General features: G+C 42.7%; 1 protein-coding gene across 1 annotated transcript in view; it reads right to left on the minus strand.

Annotated features, from left to right (window-relative positions):
• The window catches only part of ACSL3 (acyl-CoA synthetase long chain family member 3), a 75,078-nt gene extending 57,241 nt beyond the window's left edge, over positions 1–17,837 (minus strand). The window contains exon 1 of the mRNA XM_086366033.1: positions 17,595–17,837. The gene's annotated coding sequence lies outside the window, so the exon portion shown is untranslated. The remainder of the gene's footprint in view (positions 1–17,594) is intronic.
• Between the last annotated feature and the right edge of the window lie 1,283 nt (positions 17,838–19,120).

Consider the following 19,120-nt stretch of genomic DNA (forward strand, 5'->3'; position numbering starts at 1 on the left):
TAGATAGCATATTGAAAAGCAGAGACATTACTTTGCCAACAAAGGTTTGTCTAGTCGAGGCTATGGTTTTTCCAGTGGTCATGTATGGATGTGAGAGTTGGACTGTGAAGAAGGCTGAGCGCCGAAGAATTGATGCTTTTGAACTGTGGTGTTGGAGAAGACTCTTGAGAGTCCCTTGGACTGCAAGGAGATCCAACCAGTCCATTCTGAAGGAGATCAGCCCTGGGATTTCTTTGGAGGGAATGATGCTGAAGCTGAAACTCCAGTACTTTGGCCACCTCATGCGAAGAGCTGACTCACTGGAAAAAGACTCTGATGCTGGGAGGGATTGGGGGCAGGAGGAGAAGGGGACGCCAGAGGATGAGATGGCTGGATGGCATCACTGACTCGAGTGAACTCCGGGAGTTTGTGATGGACAGGGAGGCCTGGTGTGCTGTGATTCATGGGATCGCAAAGAGTCGGACACGACTGAGCGACTGAACTGAACTGAACTGAACTTCAAATTCTTGCCGAGATACTTAATGAAATTCAACTTGAGGAAAGGCAGGTTAAACAGTACTGCTGAACAACATGGCTCAATGTTCCAATGGGGCTCATATGGAAGTAAAATTAATAGAAAAGCTACTGTCTCATAGCTTTCATAATTCTACAATCACAAAATAGAAAGAAAATATTTCTTTCTGATAATTTACCCACATTTGGTTTTAACTTAATACACTTTACACCTAGTAGAAATTTTGTAGTTAAAAAAATTAAACATTTTTAGTTGACAATGGTAGGAGGTGCTAGTGCCTTCAAGATATGTGCCTTTGTTTCAGTACCTGTTAAAACAAACACATGAAGGCAACCATTACTACTCCTCATCTAGTTAATCCGAAAGCCAAAAATCAACCTTTTCCTGGAGATATTTCTACCTCCAAACCTCACAGAAAAATTTCTGCTGAGCTTTTCTGGAATCATCTTCTATTATACTAGCAAATGACATTTATCATGTATACTTTTACCAAAAAAAAACATATTATAAAATCCAAAATACTAACATCACTGGATGCTATAAGAATGCAGATCAACAGGAACTCTCATTCAACACTGGTGGGGATGCAAAATGATAGAGTCACTTTGAGTGACAGTTTGGCAGTTTCTTACAAAACTCAACATACTCTTATCATACGATCTGGCAAATGATCTTGATATTTACTTAAGAGCTGAAAAACGTATGCCTAGACAAAAAACAGCTGCACACAACTGTTTATGGCAGCCTTTGTAAATACCAAAACTTCAAAGTAACCAAAATGTCCTTCAGCAAGTAAATGTACAACTGCTACATCCAGGCAATGGAATATTATTCAGCACTAAAAAGAAATGAGTCATTAAGCCAAGAAATGATGGAGGAAACTCAAATGCGGATTACTGAGTGAAAGAAGTCAATCTAAAAGGTTACATACTATATGACTCCAACTATATGACATTCTGGAGAAGGCAAAGCTCTTGAGACAGACTACAGCAGAAGGTTGCCAAAGGTTAAGGATGAAGGAGGGATGAACAGGCAGAGCAGAGAGGATTTCAGACAGTGGAACTACTCTGTATGATACTACCAGTTGAGTTCAGTCGCTCAGTCGTGTCCGACTCTTTGCGACCCCATGAACTGCAGTACTCCAGGCCTCCCTGTGCATCATCAACTCCTGGACTTCACCCATACTATAATGGTGGATAAATGACTTACATACTTGTCCAAATCCATGGAAAGCACAACACCAAGAGTGATCTCTAACATACACTGATAGTGATGCACCAGTATAGGTTCACTGGCTGTAATAAATGTACCACTCTAGTGCAGGACGATGAGTATGCGGGTGGCTGTGCAATATGGGAGGACAGAGGATATATGGGAAATCTCTCTACCTTCTGCTCAATTTTGTTGTGAACTTGAAATTACTCTTCAAAATAAAGTCTATTAAAAAAAGATATATCCAAAACTTTTTATAAAGTATATTGAGGTTTTCATTCATTGTTACGATGGTCAAGAAGAATTAGATATATAATAGTATTTCACTGTGTATATAGTAATTTATTAATACTATCTCAATGTTTTCTTAGTCATTTTTAAAGCAGATAGGTTAGCTGTCATTAGTCATTTAAAAAAAAATACATTAACAAACATCAGCCTAAACTCAGAGCCAGAAGTACAGCTAACAGTTAAGTAGAACAAATAATTAAATATTTTGAGTCAAAATTCAGCACACCACTGCCTCACTATTAAATTCCTCATTCCCTACAAGACAGCCAGATATACTTTAAAAGGGACAGGCCTTAAAATTAGATAAATCTCAGTCTAAAATGCCTGCTCTGTTTTTTATTAGCTATGATTCTAGACATGTTCATTCATTTATTCATTCAACTATCCATCTGTCCATAGGGATGGGAGGGATCTTATCAATTTAACTTATTTCTGTGCAAGTTTCCTCGTATATAAATAAGGACAGCAATTACACTGTGAACAATTTATACCCATATTTGCAGACTTCTATAAATAAAAGGCAACTCACTAGAAAACAGGCTATGTATATTCACAGGAAAAAATCCAAATGTCTATTAACTATGAAAAACATGGTCAACATCACTGGTCATCAAGGAAATACAAATTAACACAGTATAATTTTCCCCTATCAGATTTTTTTTTTTTACAAAAAAAACCACAAGTATTGGTGAGGATACAGGAAACAAGGCAGCTCTTGGCATTATTGGGGGAAGTGTAGCCACTATGGAGAGCAATCTGGCAGCAAAAGCTAAAAACGTAAATTCCTATGACTTAGCAAATTCCTTCTGAGAAATTTGCCCTGGAGAAGCTTTGACACAGGTGCATACTAACTTTACCTTGTTTTGTTAATTACTCTAACATGACAAGTCCTAGAATTGAACTGACCCTCAATAAATGCTGAATCTCAACAAAGATTTATTTACCCATACATTTTTGTACAAAAAAGATCTTCATGACCCAGATAATCATGATGGTGTGATTACTCACCTAGAGCCAGACATCCTGGAATGTGAAGTCAAGTGGACCTTAGAAAGCATCACTATGAACAAAGCTAGTGGAGGTGATGGAATTCCAGCTGAGCTATTTCAAATCCTAAAAGATGATGCTGTGAAAGTGCTGCACTCAATATAACAGGAAATTTGGAAAACTCAGTAGTGGCCACAGGACTGGAAAAGCTCAGTTTTCATTCCAATCCCAAAGAAAGGCAATGCCAAAGAATGCTCAAACTACCACACAATTTCACTCATCTCACACGCCAGTAAAGTAATGCTCAAAATTCTCCAAGCCAGGCTTCAGCAATACGTGAACCATGAACTTCCAGATGTTCAAGCTGGTTTTAGAAAAGGCAGAGGAAAAGAAAAGAAAGACAGCGCTAAGTCGTGTCCAACTCTTAGGATCCCACAAACTGTAGCCCACCAGGCTCCTCTGTCCTTGGGATTCTCCAGGCAAGAATACTGGAGTGGGTTGCCATTTCCTTCTCCAGGGGATCTTCCCAACCCAGGAACTGAACACAGGTCTCCCCCACTGCAGGCAGATGCTTTACCGACTGAGCTACGCAGGAAGCCCCAAGGCAGAGGAACCAGAGATCAAATTGCCAACATCCGCTGGATCATCGAAAAAGCAATAGAGTTCCAGAATTCTGCTTTATTGACTATGCCAAAGCCTTCGACTGTGTGGATCACAATAAACTGTGGAAAATTCTGAAAGAGATGGGAATACCAGACCACCTACCTGCCTTTTGAGAAATCTGTATCCAAGTCAGGAAGCAACAGAACTGGACATGGAACAAACAGACTGGTTCCAAATAGGAAAAGGAGTACATCAAGGCTGTACATTGTCACCCTGCTTATTTAACTTATATGTAGACTGCAGCCATGAAATTAAGACACTTACTCCTTGGAATAAAAGTTATGACTAACCTAGACAGCATATTAAAAAGCAGAGACATTACTTTGCCAACAAAGGTCCGTCTAGTTAAGGCTATGGTTTTTCCAGTAGTCATGTGTGGATGTGAGAGTTGCACTATAAAGAAAGCTGAGTGCCGAAGAATTGATACTTTTGAACTGTAGTGTTGGAGAAGACTCGAGAGTCCCTTGGACTGCAAGGAGATCCAACCAGTCCATCCTAAAGGAGATCAGTCCTGGGTGTTCATTGAAGGACTGATGTTGAAGCTGAAACTCCAATACTTTGGCCACCTGATCCGAACAGCTGACTCATTTGAAAAGACCCTGATGCTGGGAAAGATTGAGGGCAGGAGGAGAAGGAGATGACAAAAGATGAGAGGGTTGAATGGCATCACCAACTTGATGGACATGAGTTTGAGTAAATTCTGGGAGTTGGTGATGCAAGGGAAGGCTGGCGTGCTGCAGTCCATGGGGTCACAAAGAGTCAGACACGACTGAGGGACTGGACTGAACTGGAAGAAACTGCAGGCAGTAATGGTATCTTCAAAGGCAGAGGTATTCAACAAAAGGGCCATTTAAGAAAAGTATCTGCCGTAAGCTGATTAACCACCTCAGAGGTATGGGGTCCTAATCCCCGGAAGCGGTGAACATTACCTTACTTGGAAAAGGGGTCTTTGCTGGTGTTATTAAAGTAAGGCATTTGAGATGAGACACTCCTGGGCCTCAAATGGCATCAGGTGTCCTTGAGAGAGACAGAGGCAGTAGATTTGACAGGCACCGTGAAAGCAAAGTGAAGATAAAGCAGAGATATGAAGACGCTGGCCTGGAAGCCTGGAGGGGTGCCACAGGCGCTGAAGAGTGAAAAGCTTCGTTCGTCTCTCAGAGCCTCTGGGGGGCGCCCAGGCCTGACAACACCTTGATTTCGGCCCAGTAACGCTGACTCAAACTTTTGGCCTCTATTAGAGAATAAATTCCTGTTGTTTTAAGCCACCAAATTGTGGCATGACAGCAGTTCTAAGAAGCAAATACTGCACCCCACTCCACTGCCCTGTGTGCCATGCTAGATGCTAAGTGATTTAGACATTATTCAGGTCTCTGAAGAGCCATTCAGATTTTTGTGCAGCAGAACAGCAGAATCATAATCTGCCTCACAATGTTAAATCTAACCCCAATGTTAAGAATTTGTTAATGGGAAAAAACTAGGAACACGAAGATATATCAGAACCAAACATCCAAACAGAAGATAAAGCTCTAAATCACCAGGTACTTGAGGGGCAGAAAATCACAATGAAAGAGATGAAGACAAAAAAGGGGCAGAGGGATGAAACGGAGGTAGGAAAACACAGGAAACACTTTAAATATGTGTATAATTTTCTCAAAGGGATAAGAGAGACCATCTTGTGGATGAAACAAGAATACGATGGCATACAGAAGACAGAAAAAGATCAGTCAACAGGTATATTAGAAAATGAAGCTGGGAATATTTTCCAGAAAGGAAAGCAAAAACAATGAGGTAGACAACAGGAGGTTAAAAAGTTTTTTTTTTAATCAGGTGTCAAATTAATCCCAAAGGCCAAGTTCCACTAAAAGTTCTATGAAGAAAGAACAAAGAGGATGAAGAGGCAGAAATTACTGAAGCATTCTGCAATAACCTATCCCAGAGTTGATGAACCCTAGTCTTCAAACTGAAAGGGCCTGCTAAGTACTGAGCCGATGAATGTGGGGCTGGGGGGGAGTGTGAACCTGAACTCCAGACACAGCCCTGTGAATTCTCAGACCACCAGGTGTAAGAAAGCTCCCCAAAAACCACCACCAAGTCACTTACAAATCAGGTAATTCTATAATTAATCAGCAAAGAAGGATACTTCGGAGAGTAAAAGCATGTACTATTATAAGATGAATTTGAAGGCGTTCCAGACAAACGAGGGTGTACAGTCATCCTTCCAATAAAGGAGTAAGAATCCCACTGACAACAGATGGCTCTGCAACACTGCAAGGCCATGAACAATGCCTCCCAAGTTTTGTGGAAAAAATTTTTTAATGTTTATTTATGTATTTATTTGGCTGCGATGGGTCTTAGTTACAGCATGTGGACCCTTAATTGCAGCATGTGGGATTTCACACTCCAGCCAGAAATCAAACCTGGGCCCCCTGCACTGGGAGCAGAGCCTTAGCCACTGTATGCATATACTCCTTTGATAAAAGTCTGAGAAATAATTTTTAAGCCAGAATTGGTCTAAGTTTTATAATCTATTTCATAAGAGAGGTCAGTCCCACAAGACTGTTCCCCAGTTGTAGTTCCAAGTCTCCAGTCAGCTATAAATCAGGATTTCCACAAACTCCTCCTCAGGTTCAGTCACTTGTTAACCTCCGATTAAAAATAAATTTGACAAAGTAACAACAAAAAAATAATTTGCTAGGATGGCTCACAGAACTCAGGAACACTCTTACGTTTACCAGTTTATTATAAAGGCTACAACTCGGAAACAGACAAACGGAAGAGATGCACAGGGCAAAGGACCAAGGTCGGGGAGTGACCACACAGCTTCCAAACTCCCTCCAGGGGTGCTGCCTTCCCAGAACCTGGACAGAAATGTTCTCCAACCCGGAAGCTTACTGAATATCCCCTTTTCAAGAGTTTTTACAGAGCTCAGTCTTCAGTCCCCTCGCTCCTTGCAGGAGCCAGGGAGACGGGTTCAAATCCTCAATGAGAAGGGTTGAAAGTTCAAGCCCTCTAATCCCTGGGTCTTTCTGGTGACCAGCCCTGTCCTGAGGTACTCTAGGGACTGGGTCCTAAGTCACTTCATTAAACTCAGGTGTGAGCCAAAGGGGCTTTTTTGAATAAGATTCTGAGAATCAGGAAATTCCAACAGACTTAGGAGTTCTGTGCTAAAAGTGGGGACAAACAGTGTTGCAATGAGCAAGGGGATGCGTACACTTTCTGAATCAATATGGAACATTTTCTCCAGATGAACTGCTGAATTACATGGTAGTTGTAGCCCCAGTTTTGCAAGGAACTTCCATAGTATTTCCCAACCTGGAGGCCCACCGTCCCTCCTCTCTGCCAGGTCAATCTCATTCCGTATATTTGAGCTCCTTCTCTGAACTCTCACCTCACTCCCAACCAGCCACTACCTCTCACAACCCTTCCACCTGAGGATGCTCCTGGAGACAACATCTTATTACACCTCAAAAAAGTGTTATACAAACTAAACATTTTTCATCTCTAACAAGAGCACTACCCGGGCACTATGCTGGAGAGTACACAGGCAGCAGCCTAGAAGGCAGGCACAGTTTCAGAGTCAACGATGAACACCAGTTCTCGGGCTCTAACACACTAGCAGTGTGGCAGTTACAGTACAAAAGGAAAATGACTCCTGGTGTAACTGCAGTGAAGGTCAATTCTCTTTCTGTAAAAATGCCCAGTACAGTTCTAAGATTAATCCACTCAGGTTCATTCTAGTTCTCTATGGAACTAAAACAAACTCCCTACTTCATTTTAGAAGGAACTCAATTACCCCAACCTTCTCCCAAACAAGAGGCAACAACTTCAGGGATCAAGTCAGTTTTCAAAGAGAACAAGAAGATTTCTGACAGTTAATGGTATGGTTAAAAAAAGAAACAGCCAAAGTCAAGGACTAGAATGAGAATCACTTCAACAACCATGATGAAAGTGAAAATAAGAAATTTCACTGATTGAAGTAGCAACTTTTCATAATTCTGGCCAAAATGATAATGAATATTTTATAACCCAGAAACAGCAATGCAGAAAAAAACGAACTGTTTTATGTTAACAAAACCAATTTAGAAAATAATATTCAAAAAGTATGACTGAACCATATTGCTGTACCCCTGAAATACTGTAAATCAACTATACTTCAATAAAATATACATATTTATAAAAAGATTTATGCAGCAGTGTTCAGTTCAGTTGCTCAGTCGTGTCTGACTCTTTGTGACCCCATGAATCGTAGCACGCCAGGCCTCCCTGTCCATCACCAACTCCCAGAGTTTAAACTCATGTGCATCGAGTCGGTGACGCCATCCAGCCATCTCATTCTCTGTCGTCCCCTTCTCCTCCTGCCCCCAATCCCTCCCAGCATCAGTCTTTTCCAATGAGTGAACTCTTCGCATGAGGTGGCCAAAGTACTGGAGTTTCAGCTTCAACATCATTCCTTCCAATGAACACCCAGGACTGATCTCCTTTAGGATGGACTGGTTGGATCTCCTTGCAGTCCAAGGGACTCTCAAGAGTCTTCTCCAACACCACAATTCAAAAGCATCAATTCTTCGGCACTCAGCTTTCTTCACAGTCCAACTCTCACATCCATACATGACCACTGGAAAAACCATAGCCTTGACAAGACGGACCTTTGTTGGCAAAGTAATGTCTCTGCTTTTCAATATGCTATCTAGGTTGGTCATAACTTTCCTTCCAAGGAGTAAGCGTCTTTTAATTTCATGGCTGCAACCATCTGCAGTTATTTTGGAGCCCAAAAAATTAAAGTCTGACATGACACTGTTTCCCCATCTATTTGCCATGAAGTGATGGGACCAGATGCCATGATCTTAGTTTTCTGAATGTTGAGCTTTAAGCCAACTTTTCACTCTCCTCTTTCACTTTCCTCAAGAGGCTTTTTAGTTCCTCTTCACTTTCTGCCATAAGGGAGGTGTCAACTGCATATCTGAGTAATTAGTATTTAATTAGTGAAAGTGAAAGACACTCAGTCATGTCTGACTCTGAGACCCCACGGACTATAGAGTCCATGGAATTCTCCAGGCCAAAATACTAGAGTGGGTAGCCTTTCCCTTCTCCAGGGGATCTTCCCAACCCAGGGATCAAACCCAGGCAGAGTCTTTATCAGCTGAGTCACAAGTGAAGCCCAGTATTTAATAAAACACATGAAAATGCCCTAGTAAATTACAAGTAGCAAACACGTAAACACAGGGGGAAACACAAAACGTTAACTGATAAAGTTTCAAAGAAGCTGAAAAAAGAAATAAGGCAGAAACAGAAAAAGTCTTGAGCCAAGTAAAAGGAAGAGATGGAAAGAGAATAAAAGCAAAAAAGCACTGATGGAGAAGCAGCTCACAAGAGCGCTGAGCAAGAAAGCTTTACAGACGAGGAAACAGCTCCTCAAAGGCTAATTGGTATGGGCAGCACGACACCCACAAACAACAGTGTTAGAAACAACTCCGGCCAGACCTGAAATGCAGAGTTCACAGGGTTCTCTTCACTTACTGGCTGCCCAGTCTCCCTTCCTATTCCCATCCCTTGCTACCATTCTTTTGACAATTACAGCTGACCCTTCAACAACACAAGGTTTTATAATTACTATATAATTTTATAGTCAGCCCTCCATACTCATGGTTCCACATCCAGGGATTCAACCAACCTTGGATTGTGTAGTGCTGCAGTATACATTGCATTGTGGGGAGGTGGGGAATCCACAAGTAAGTGGACCCACACAGTTCAAACCCATGTTGTTCAAGGGCCAACTGTACTTGGTGAGCTGAAGGAATCAATAAATGAGTCTTAGGCAAGGTCTTAATAGTCTTCATCCTCCAAGGCTCTGGTGTTTTTGTTTCTCTATGACTTATGTTTCTCTGTGACTTATGCTCACAGTTTCTCTAGTCCCCCATAACAGAGGATGCCTCAATTGATTTGTCAATCCTGCTCCTCCCCAATTGCTCTGGACATCCCCATTAGAGTACCTCTACCTTAAACCCAACTGTTTTTTTCTAATCCAATCTATGTTTCATTTGCTCAGCTGATCTTTTCCTGGCGACCCTGGTCAATAGGACCTCTTTCCTGGAGAAGGAAATGGCAACCCACTCCAGTATTCTTGCCTGGAAAATCCCATGAACGGAGGAGCCTGGTTGGCTACTGTCCATGGGGTCGTGAAGAGTCAGACACGACTGAGCGACTTCAGTATCACTATAACCTCTGTATTGCTCACTTAACATTAACCATATCTTTTATGTATCTTCAGATAGCTTGAACACTCTCATTCTTAAGGAATTAGTATTTCCTAGTCCCCTTTAAGTAATGTATGCTTGACGGGTTTGCTCACGTGCTGGATTCACAATACCTTGCTACTTCCTGCCAAAAAACTACTTCTGAAGGAAAGAAAAAAAACAAGACCTCCCCTGTCAAGTCTCCCCTTTTTCCTGCCCTGTTCCGTCTGTATGAGCTATACTGCACAGTAACAGCTCGTATACCTTCTTCCCTTATACATATAATGTTCATACATTTCCTTTCATGAATCCTGAGCTCTTTTAGAGCAGGGACGATCCTTAGTCATTTTCAAATTCCCAGTGTCTTGCAAGATATGCACTAATTTGAGTAGATTCCTTAAAAAAAAAAAAAAAAAACTAGGACTAAAACTACAATATGACCCAGCAATCCCACTACTGGGCATATACCCTGAGAAAAACCACAATTCAAAAAGACACATGTATTCCCAATGTTCATTGCAGCACTATTTACAATAGCCAGGACATGGAAGTAACCTAGATGTCTACTGACAGATGAATGGGATAAAGACGCTGTGGTACATATATACAATGGAAAGTTACTCAGTCATAAAAAGGAACAAATTCAGTCAGTTGAACTAAGGTGGATGAACCTGGAGTCTGTTATACAGAGTGAAGTAAGTCAGAAAGAGAAAAACAATTGTAGTATACTAATGCATATATATGGAATCTAGAAAAACAGTACTGATGAACCTATTTGCAGAACAGGAACAAGAGATGCAGACTGGTGGACACAGCCGAGGAAGAAGATAGTGGGACGAACTGAAAGCGTAGCACTGAAACACATACACTGCCATATGCAAAGCAGACGACTAGCGGGAAGCTGCTGTATGACACAGGGAGCTCAACAGGGTTACAAGGTGCTCAGTGACAACCTGGAGGGGTGGCATGTGGGGGTGGGAGGGAGGTTCGAGAGGGAGGGCATACATATACACTTATGGCTGATTCAAGCTGTTGTATGGCAGAAACCAACACAATATTGTAAAGCAATCATCCTCCAATTAAAAACAAATTTTAAAAAAGAAATATATATAAATAAATCAATGCCCCCTACATATCCTCATAATACCTTCACAAACAAGTAGATAACTATAGTTAGCCAGTTTATCCAAAACATTGGTTATTTTGGTATCTTCATCTCCAAATAAAAATTAGCAGATCAGTTAAACCCGCTGAATCATCTGACAATTCTTTATTCCTCAAAATGGGAAACGTGAAACAAAAGTAAACATATTTCAGTAAAAATAGAAGTTACAGTTTTAAACAAAAAGAATTTAGGCACTTAAAATGTCAGGAAAACAGAAGCAGTCTGAAAACGTTTATTATGAAACTAAAAATAGCACACTGAAGAAATCACAGGATTTAATGTTTATAATGTCTCCTTCTTTATAAAAGAAAAACTATGATCAAAAGTCAGATGAAAGTAGATACTATATTAAGGTGAATAAAATCAAGACTAAGTCACATGTTAAATCAGCTTTACACAATGCTGTGTAGTGAGGTTTTCTAAAAAGACTGTCATGAGTCAGTGAAATGTGGCTGATTTTTAGGAATTTAACAGTTCTTGGCAATTTTCTGGAAATTGCTCAAGGCTCCATTTTGCATGAACAAGTAACAGCTTCCTTATCTATACTCAACATCCCCCCAGTCAGACACTTTCCCATCAGCATGTTCTTTTTTAAGCTTACCTGTTTTTTTAATTGAAGGATAATTGCTTTACAGAATTTTCTTGTTTTCTGCCAAATATAAACATGAATCAGCCACAGGTATATATCGTGCTACCAATCAACACTCTCCGGAGCAGTTTCCTACTCTTGCAATTCCCATTTTCCCCATCTTCCCCTTACTTCTGCTCCCCACCCCATCCTGACCATCTTATCAGTATCTCCTCCCAAGGTCAGCATGACTTCTCAGTTGCTAAATCCAACAGATGGTGCTCCAGTTTTCACACAGGAGCATTCCACAGTGGTGAGTGCTTCTCCACGGCAGCAGGGACACCTGCTTCAGGCTGTCCCTCTCACATGACTAGCCACTGTGTCCATCTCCTGGACAAACTCAGCCTCTTCCACTTCTCTTTCTAGTTTCTCCACAGGCAATCTCACCCGTCATCTCTCCACTGATGGCACCAAAATGGTAAACTAGTCATCATTCAGCTTCCCCTTCTGCCAATCCATTGACTACTATTAATTACCACATCTGGCAATTTTGCCTCTAAATCTCCCTTTTCTCAGTATTTCTGCTAATGATATAAGGCTGTAAAAATCAAATAAGCTAACATGAAAGCACTTTCATGTTAGCTTAAAAAGGGGAAAAAAATTAAATCTGAGTATTAGTATTCATTAAGTTGAAATCTCCTTGAAAGCAAGGATTTCACAAGTTCATCTTTTTATTTATTGCACATTATGCATCTAGCTCAGTACTCTGCAAATGGAATTCAGTAAAGGCACTGCAATGAGTCACTTGTACTGCTTTAATACACATTCAACTCAAAGAGCCACACATTTAACGGCTTGTATTTCCCAAACCATGTCATCATTTGACTCCTAAGAGATTAGAATTTTAAGTCACTCTGTAAAGGATAAACTACATCAGGTACTTTTGATAAATATACTGCTACTTACCTAAAGTTTGAAAAAACTGTCACCTTTTTTTGGCCTAGCTTTCCTGAAAACATCCAAATCCCAGCCTGATGTCCAAAACTCATATAAAGTTTCTTGCTTCCCAACTGCTCATTTGAACAGGGAAAGTTTAAATATTACAGGAATATTTAAGCTGTAAGTACTCAAAAGGCAGGCAGAATGACTTCTTGAAAAAAAGTCCCTCTCTCATTTTCACATCTTGCAATGTGAGCTGGAGTGACATTCTGAGGAGGAACAGACACTGAGGTTTAAAAAGTACTGTTGCTCAAAAAAGTTCCCTAACTCTTGGTTATATGTACATTTAACTACAGCACCAGAATGCAAGATTGTCATCTAGTAGTATCTAGTAGTATCTCACCAAATCAATTCAAAAATCTCCCCAGAAAAAAAGACAGGCTCTACAGTGAGTGGTGCTGGGAACGCTGGACAGCTACAGGTAAAACAAGTTGGAACATTCCTCCAAACATATACAAAAATAAACTCCAAATTGTTTAAAGATCTAACGTAAGACAGGGCTTCCCAGGAGGCGCTAGTGGTAAAGAATCCATCTGCCAACAAAGGTGAGGTAAGCAATGTGGGTTCGATCCCTGGGCTGGGAAGATTCCCTGGAGGAGAAAATGGCAACCCACTCCAGTATTCTTGCCTGGAAAACCCCATGGACAGAGGAGCCTGGCGAGCTACAGTCCATGGGGTGGCAAAGAAATGGACATGACTGAGCAACACAATATAAGACATGACACCATAAAACTCCTAGAAAAGAACACGGGCAAAACACTCTTTGCATAAATCATAGCAGTATTTTCTTAGATCAGTCTCCCAAGGCAAAGGAAATAAAAATACAGTTCAGTTCAGTCTCTCAGTCATGTCTGACTCTGTGATCCCATGGACTGCAGCACTCCAGGCTTCCCTGTCCTTTACCATCTCCCACAGTTTGCTCAAACTCATATCAGTTGAGTCAGTGATGCCATCCAGGCATCTCATTCTCTGTCATCCCCTTCTCCTTCCTCCTTCAATCTTTCCCAGCATCAGAGTCTTTTCTAATGAGTCAGTTCTTCCCACCAGTTGGCCAAAGTATTGGAGCTTCAGCCTCAGCATCAGTCCTTCCAATGAATAATCATGGTTGATTTCCTTTAGAATTGACTGGTTTAATCTCCCTGCCAGTCCAAGGGACTCTCAAGAACCTTCTCCAACACCACAGTTAAAAAGCATCAATTCTTCGGCGCTCAGCCTTTTTTTTTTTTTTTTTTAAATATTTTACTATTTTTATTTTTTTAATATGAACTTATTTAATTGAAGGCTACTTTACAATATTGTATTGGTTTTGCCATATATCAACATGAATCCACCACAGGTGTACACATGTGCCCCATCCTGAACTCCCCTCCCACCTCCCTCCCCTCGGCTTTCTCTATAGTCCAACTCTCACACCCATACATGACTACTGGAAAAACCACAGCTCTGACTAGACAGACATTACTTTGTCGGCAAAGTAATGTCTCTGCTTTTTAATATGCTGTCTAGGTTTGTCACAGCTTTTCTTCCAAGGAGCAGGCATCTTTTAATTGACAAATGAGACTTAAAAGCCTTTGCACAGCAAAAGGAACAGTAAGCAAAATGAAAAGACAACCTATGAGAGAAGTATTTACAAATGATGCAACAAAGGGTTAATATTCAAAATATACAAACAGCTCACATAACTCTATCAAAAAAAATTAAAATGGGCAGAAGACCTAAATGGACATTTCTCAGGAAAAAAAGACATACAGATGGCCAACACACACGTGAAAACATGTTTGACATCATTACCAGAGAAACGAAAAGTCAAAACCACAATGAGGTAGTGATGAGGCTCACACCTGTCAGCATGGCTACCATCAAAAAGTCTACAAATAATAAATACTAAAGGAGAAAAAAAAACCCTACTATTCTGTTGGTGGGAATGTAATTTGGTGCAGCCACTAGAGAAACAGTAAGGAGGTACTTTAAAAGACTAAAAATAGAACTACCACGAGACCCAGCAATTCCACTCCAGAAAAGATGAAAACTGTAATTCAAAATGAACATTTGAATACATATATATTAGCGGCACTATTTACAATAGCCAAGACATGGAAGCAACCCAAGTGCCTGTCAACTGATGATCGGCTTAGAAAGAAATTTTCTACATACTGATACTGGGCAATCCTAATTTAAACAAAATTGGAACCACTAAAAGGGTTGATATATAGTAGTTTATTTTACATATCCATATATTTACTTTCTTAGTGTTCTATACCACTTACTATTACAAATTATTAAAAGTAAATCATAAAAAAAAAGTAACTCATAAAAGGGAAATTTTTAAATTAGTATTTAATACTAGAGGAGACTAAAATAACATGAACGCAAAATGCCAGCTGGTATCATGGACTCAATCCTGGAACACAAAAAAGGGCATTCATGGAAAAATTGGTGATATCTGAACATAGTTTATAATTTAGTTAAGAGTATAGTATCAATATTAACCTTTTGTTTTGACACATGAACCAAGGTTATGCAACATGCTAATATTAGAGCAGGGGAGCTGGGCTATGGTATATAGGAATATTCCTGCAACTTTTCTATAAATCTATAATCATGCCCAAATTTAAAAGTTTTTTTTTTTTAATAGTACCCAGTCTAGTCACCCAAGCACTTGTCACCCACCATTTAAAAAAAAAAAACCCTCCCTAGACTAGATTTCCATCTAAATCACAACAGTCTATATACTACTCATTCACATGTTACTTTTCCTTCATTATACATATCATAATTTGTAATTATCTATTATTTATATGATGACCTGTTTCATATTCTTTCCTCCCTAAAGGCAAAAATGGCATCAATTCTGTTCTCTGCTGCATTCCCTTACATGCATACCTTACATGCTGTCTGACACAGAATAGGAATTAAAGGCTCTAAGTGAGCAATTAACTAAATAAGGAATTATTAAACAGGACAGCAGAAGAGCACACAAGCAACGAGAAAATCGTTGGGACTTTTTGGGGCTCTGACGCCCCAAACCAAGCAGGGATTGGTTTTCCCCATCCATCCTTCCTTCAAGAAGGATAACATTAAGTCATCCAGTGCACACAGCTCACAAGCCCAGTAACTGAGACCCAAGGACACTAGGTGACTTGTCACCCCAACCCCGTACATCCAGTGTACATCTCCATACATCCAGCCTACACCCAACACCGCCATCTTACTACAGAACCGACTCTTTTTACAGAAAAAGAACGAACTAGGGAAAGACTAAAAGGAAAATGCCAGTGACTGAAGAAGCCTTACTCATTCCTAAGTGTTAAGAACTGCATAAGAACACTCCAGAACACAAAAGAACAGTCTATACAGTACATTCCCGCGTCGCCACACTTATTCCCAGTAATAACCTTCTAATACACAGTTTTAAGAGCAACTCAGCAGCACCCCTCAACTCCTGAAACAAACCTGGGGAACCAGAAAAGGTTATCATCAAATGACTGCTCTCCTGGCCACTCAAACAAAACTCCACTGTGACAACTATTCAGCCAGCCACCAAAGAGAGGCAGTATAATATAACGCTTGGATAAGAGAGCTCTAGATTTTCACAGGCGGGTCTGATCACAGCTTCCCCTCTTACTTGCAGTCATCTGGGGGCAAGTTAATGTGTCCAAACAGCAATTCTCTCCAGCTATAAAATGGGAATAACTACCACCTTAGAGAGTTGTTAACAGTTTTAGAGATACTATGCAGAAACTCTTCGTAGGAAACCTGGAATGTTATAAAGACTCAGTGTCAGCTGCTTGTCATCTTATTCCGCTACAATCAATTTCACAAGGCCTATTCCCTCTCAGCTGACACTTATTGAGCCTTTATAACATTCCAGGTTTCCTACGAAGAGTCTCTGCATAGTATGTTAACAACTCTCTAAGGTGGTGGTTATTCCCATTTTACAGGTGGAGAGAACTGCTGTTTGGACACATTAACTTGCCCCCAAATCATGGCAAAGAGAAGCTGTGATTCTCTCTGCGATTCCTAGCTGACTCAGTGGTAAAGAATCCCGCTCGCCAATCAGGAGACAAGGGGGTTCGATCCCTGGGTCGCGAAGATCCCCTGGAGGAGGAAATGGCACCCCACTCCAGTGTTCTTGCCTGGAGAATCCCGTGGACAGAGGAGCCTGATGGGCTACAGTCCATGGGGTCGCAGAGAGTCGGATACGACTTAGCGACTAAACAACAAAACACACAATAGCTTAGAGCACTTTTTCCAAAGCCAGCCTGGACAAACCAGCTCAATGTTTCTGGGCCTCGGGTTCCCCATCTGTGAAACGGGCTGGATCATTCCTACCCCGCTCGAGTTGCTCGGAATTACCCATTCCATTACCGGTGCATAATTAAAATATACCTAGGGAAAAGTAAACCTTCAACTCCCAACCCCAGACAAATAGGATTCATCCCAGGCCCATCGCCTCCGATCGCGGCCAGAACAAAAACCAAGGTCGACCCACCTCATATCCCCCAATCTCTCCTCATGGCCGGCAGCAACACACCCCCCGCTCGCCCCTCCAGCCTGGGTTTCGGAAACCGCAGGGGTGTTTCCTCCCGAGGACCGTGTCAGAGCCCGGCTAGTGAAAGTGGCCAACCTCCAACCCACCCCGCCCCCAAAGCGCCCGGAGGGAACCCCGCGCATCCTTCCTCCTCCGGACAACTCGGCCGCTCGGGCTGCGGTTCCCCCCGGGTTCACGTGGGCTCTGCGGCCTCGGGCCCCACCTCACCCGCTTCCCAGATCCCACGGCGGCACCTCCCACCCTCGCCGCGGGGCGGCCCGGTACCCCCGCACCGCCGGGCTAGGCGGCGACGTCGGGGATCCGGGGCCTCCAGGCCGGCCGCATCCTTCCCCCGGGCCAGGGTCGCCCGTGGGGAGCAGCCCTTCCGCACGCGGAGGCCCCGCCGTGCCCACAACGAGTGCCGCACTCACCGCGACGCCGGGGCCCCGGTTCCTCGGACCCACGCAGGCCTGGGTTGCGCCCCCAGAGCACTGGCGCCCTGGGCCGCCTCCTGGGGACCCTGACGCTGCCGCCGCGGTCGCACTGCGAGGAGACGGCCGTCTGCTATTCGGTCCGCCGCCACCGCCTCGTCCCAGACCCGGCCGCGGCAACAAGCGCGGACTCGCACCCCGGCGCCGGCAGACCAGCGTCTGTTGAGCCGAACCGCCCGGGACGCGCACCCCCGGCCGGCGCTCGTTGCATATGCAGAGAGGCCGCCGCCCATTGGCCCGCGGGCGGTGGCGCGTGCGGGGCTGGGCCTATCGAATTCCGGCCGGGAGCGCGGCGGGCGGCCGGGGGCGGGGCGGGGTTACTACGGGTCATTCGCCCGAGCCGCGGCGGACGGGACCCAGCCGCAGCCTGCGCGGGGCGGGGGCCGGTCGGCGGGGAAGGGCTGGACCGCGGCGGCGGGGGAGGGGAGCCGGACTGTGCGGCCGGGACGTGGGTGGAGGAGGAGCCGTCCGGCTCGGTCTGCGGGAGGGCCCTTCCCCTAGGGTTGGAAAGACCAGCGCCTCGCCCCTCCCAAAAACTACAAACGCAGATGTTGCTGTAATCTATAAATCTTAATATAGCTCTGGAAAAAAAGTGCGCCATTATCTTCCTTCTTAACTGGATTATGTGTTTCGTTCTTGCACAGATTTGTCAGATTTTGGAAAATAAAATGATTTGGGGAAATGTCTGAAGCGAGAGGGGCTCAGGAATTCAAAGCAGGTTTTTTATTCTTGCTTTGGCTTCACCGAACCCAGCAAATAGCCCATCTCCCCTCGATGCACTCACTCTTTATACGCATTGTAGGCAGACGCTTTACCGTCTGAGCTACCAGGGAAGTCATATACAAGATTGATACTTGTTTTCTAAAGGATAAAGTTGACCCCTCAGTACTATTTTTGGACTTCTTTTTATGAAGCTGAACGCGTTTCTGTATTTTGAAGAGTTTGCCATTATATTTCACTTTAGACACTATTAATGGGGAAAAGAGTGCAGGTAGACTGCCTTCCTGCAAGCCAACAAAGCAAAACACAAATGACTAAAATAACAACTACAATACACTATTAAAAAGATGGCTTTCATTACGCAAGCTGTAGTGGGGTTGAGCTTTTTTTTTTTCTCTCTCTCTCTTTAATTCAACATATTATTTAGTGGTCTGTGAACGAAGTTATAACTTTTAAGTCAGACTCGATTCCACAAGAAGTAAAACATTTGGAGGGTTTCATTTTGTTTTGAAGTAATGAAGGAGCTAGAAATAGCTACTTGAATAGTAAACCACCATGCTATGCAAAACTTATCTTTAAAGTAGGTGAAAGGTGACGTGCATGAGCCAGCCTTGGGCAAAAGCAGGGGCTCGATTTCTCTTGGGAAATCTGTGAAGCCGCCTGAACTTGCGCTGTCTGGAGTGATGAGTCGAGGAGCAAAGAAAGTTCACTCACCTTGGGCCCCAAGCCAATTTAACTACCTAAAG

Source organism: Bos grunniens, chromosome 2 (genome assembly GCF_055505025.1).
Source record: "Bos grunniens cultivar Pamir isolate PY7600 chromosome 2, Bosgru_T2T1.0, whole genome shotgun sequence".
Lineage (NCBI taxonomy): Eukaryota > Metazoa > Chordata > Mammalia > Artiodactyla > Bovidae > Bos > Bos grunniens.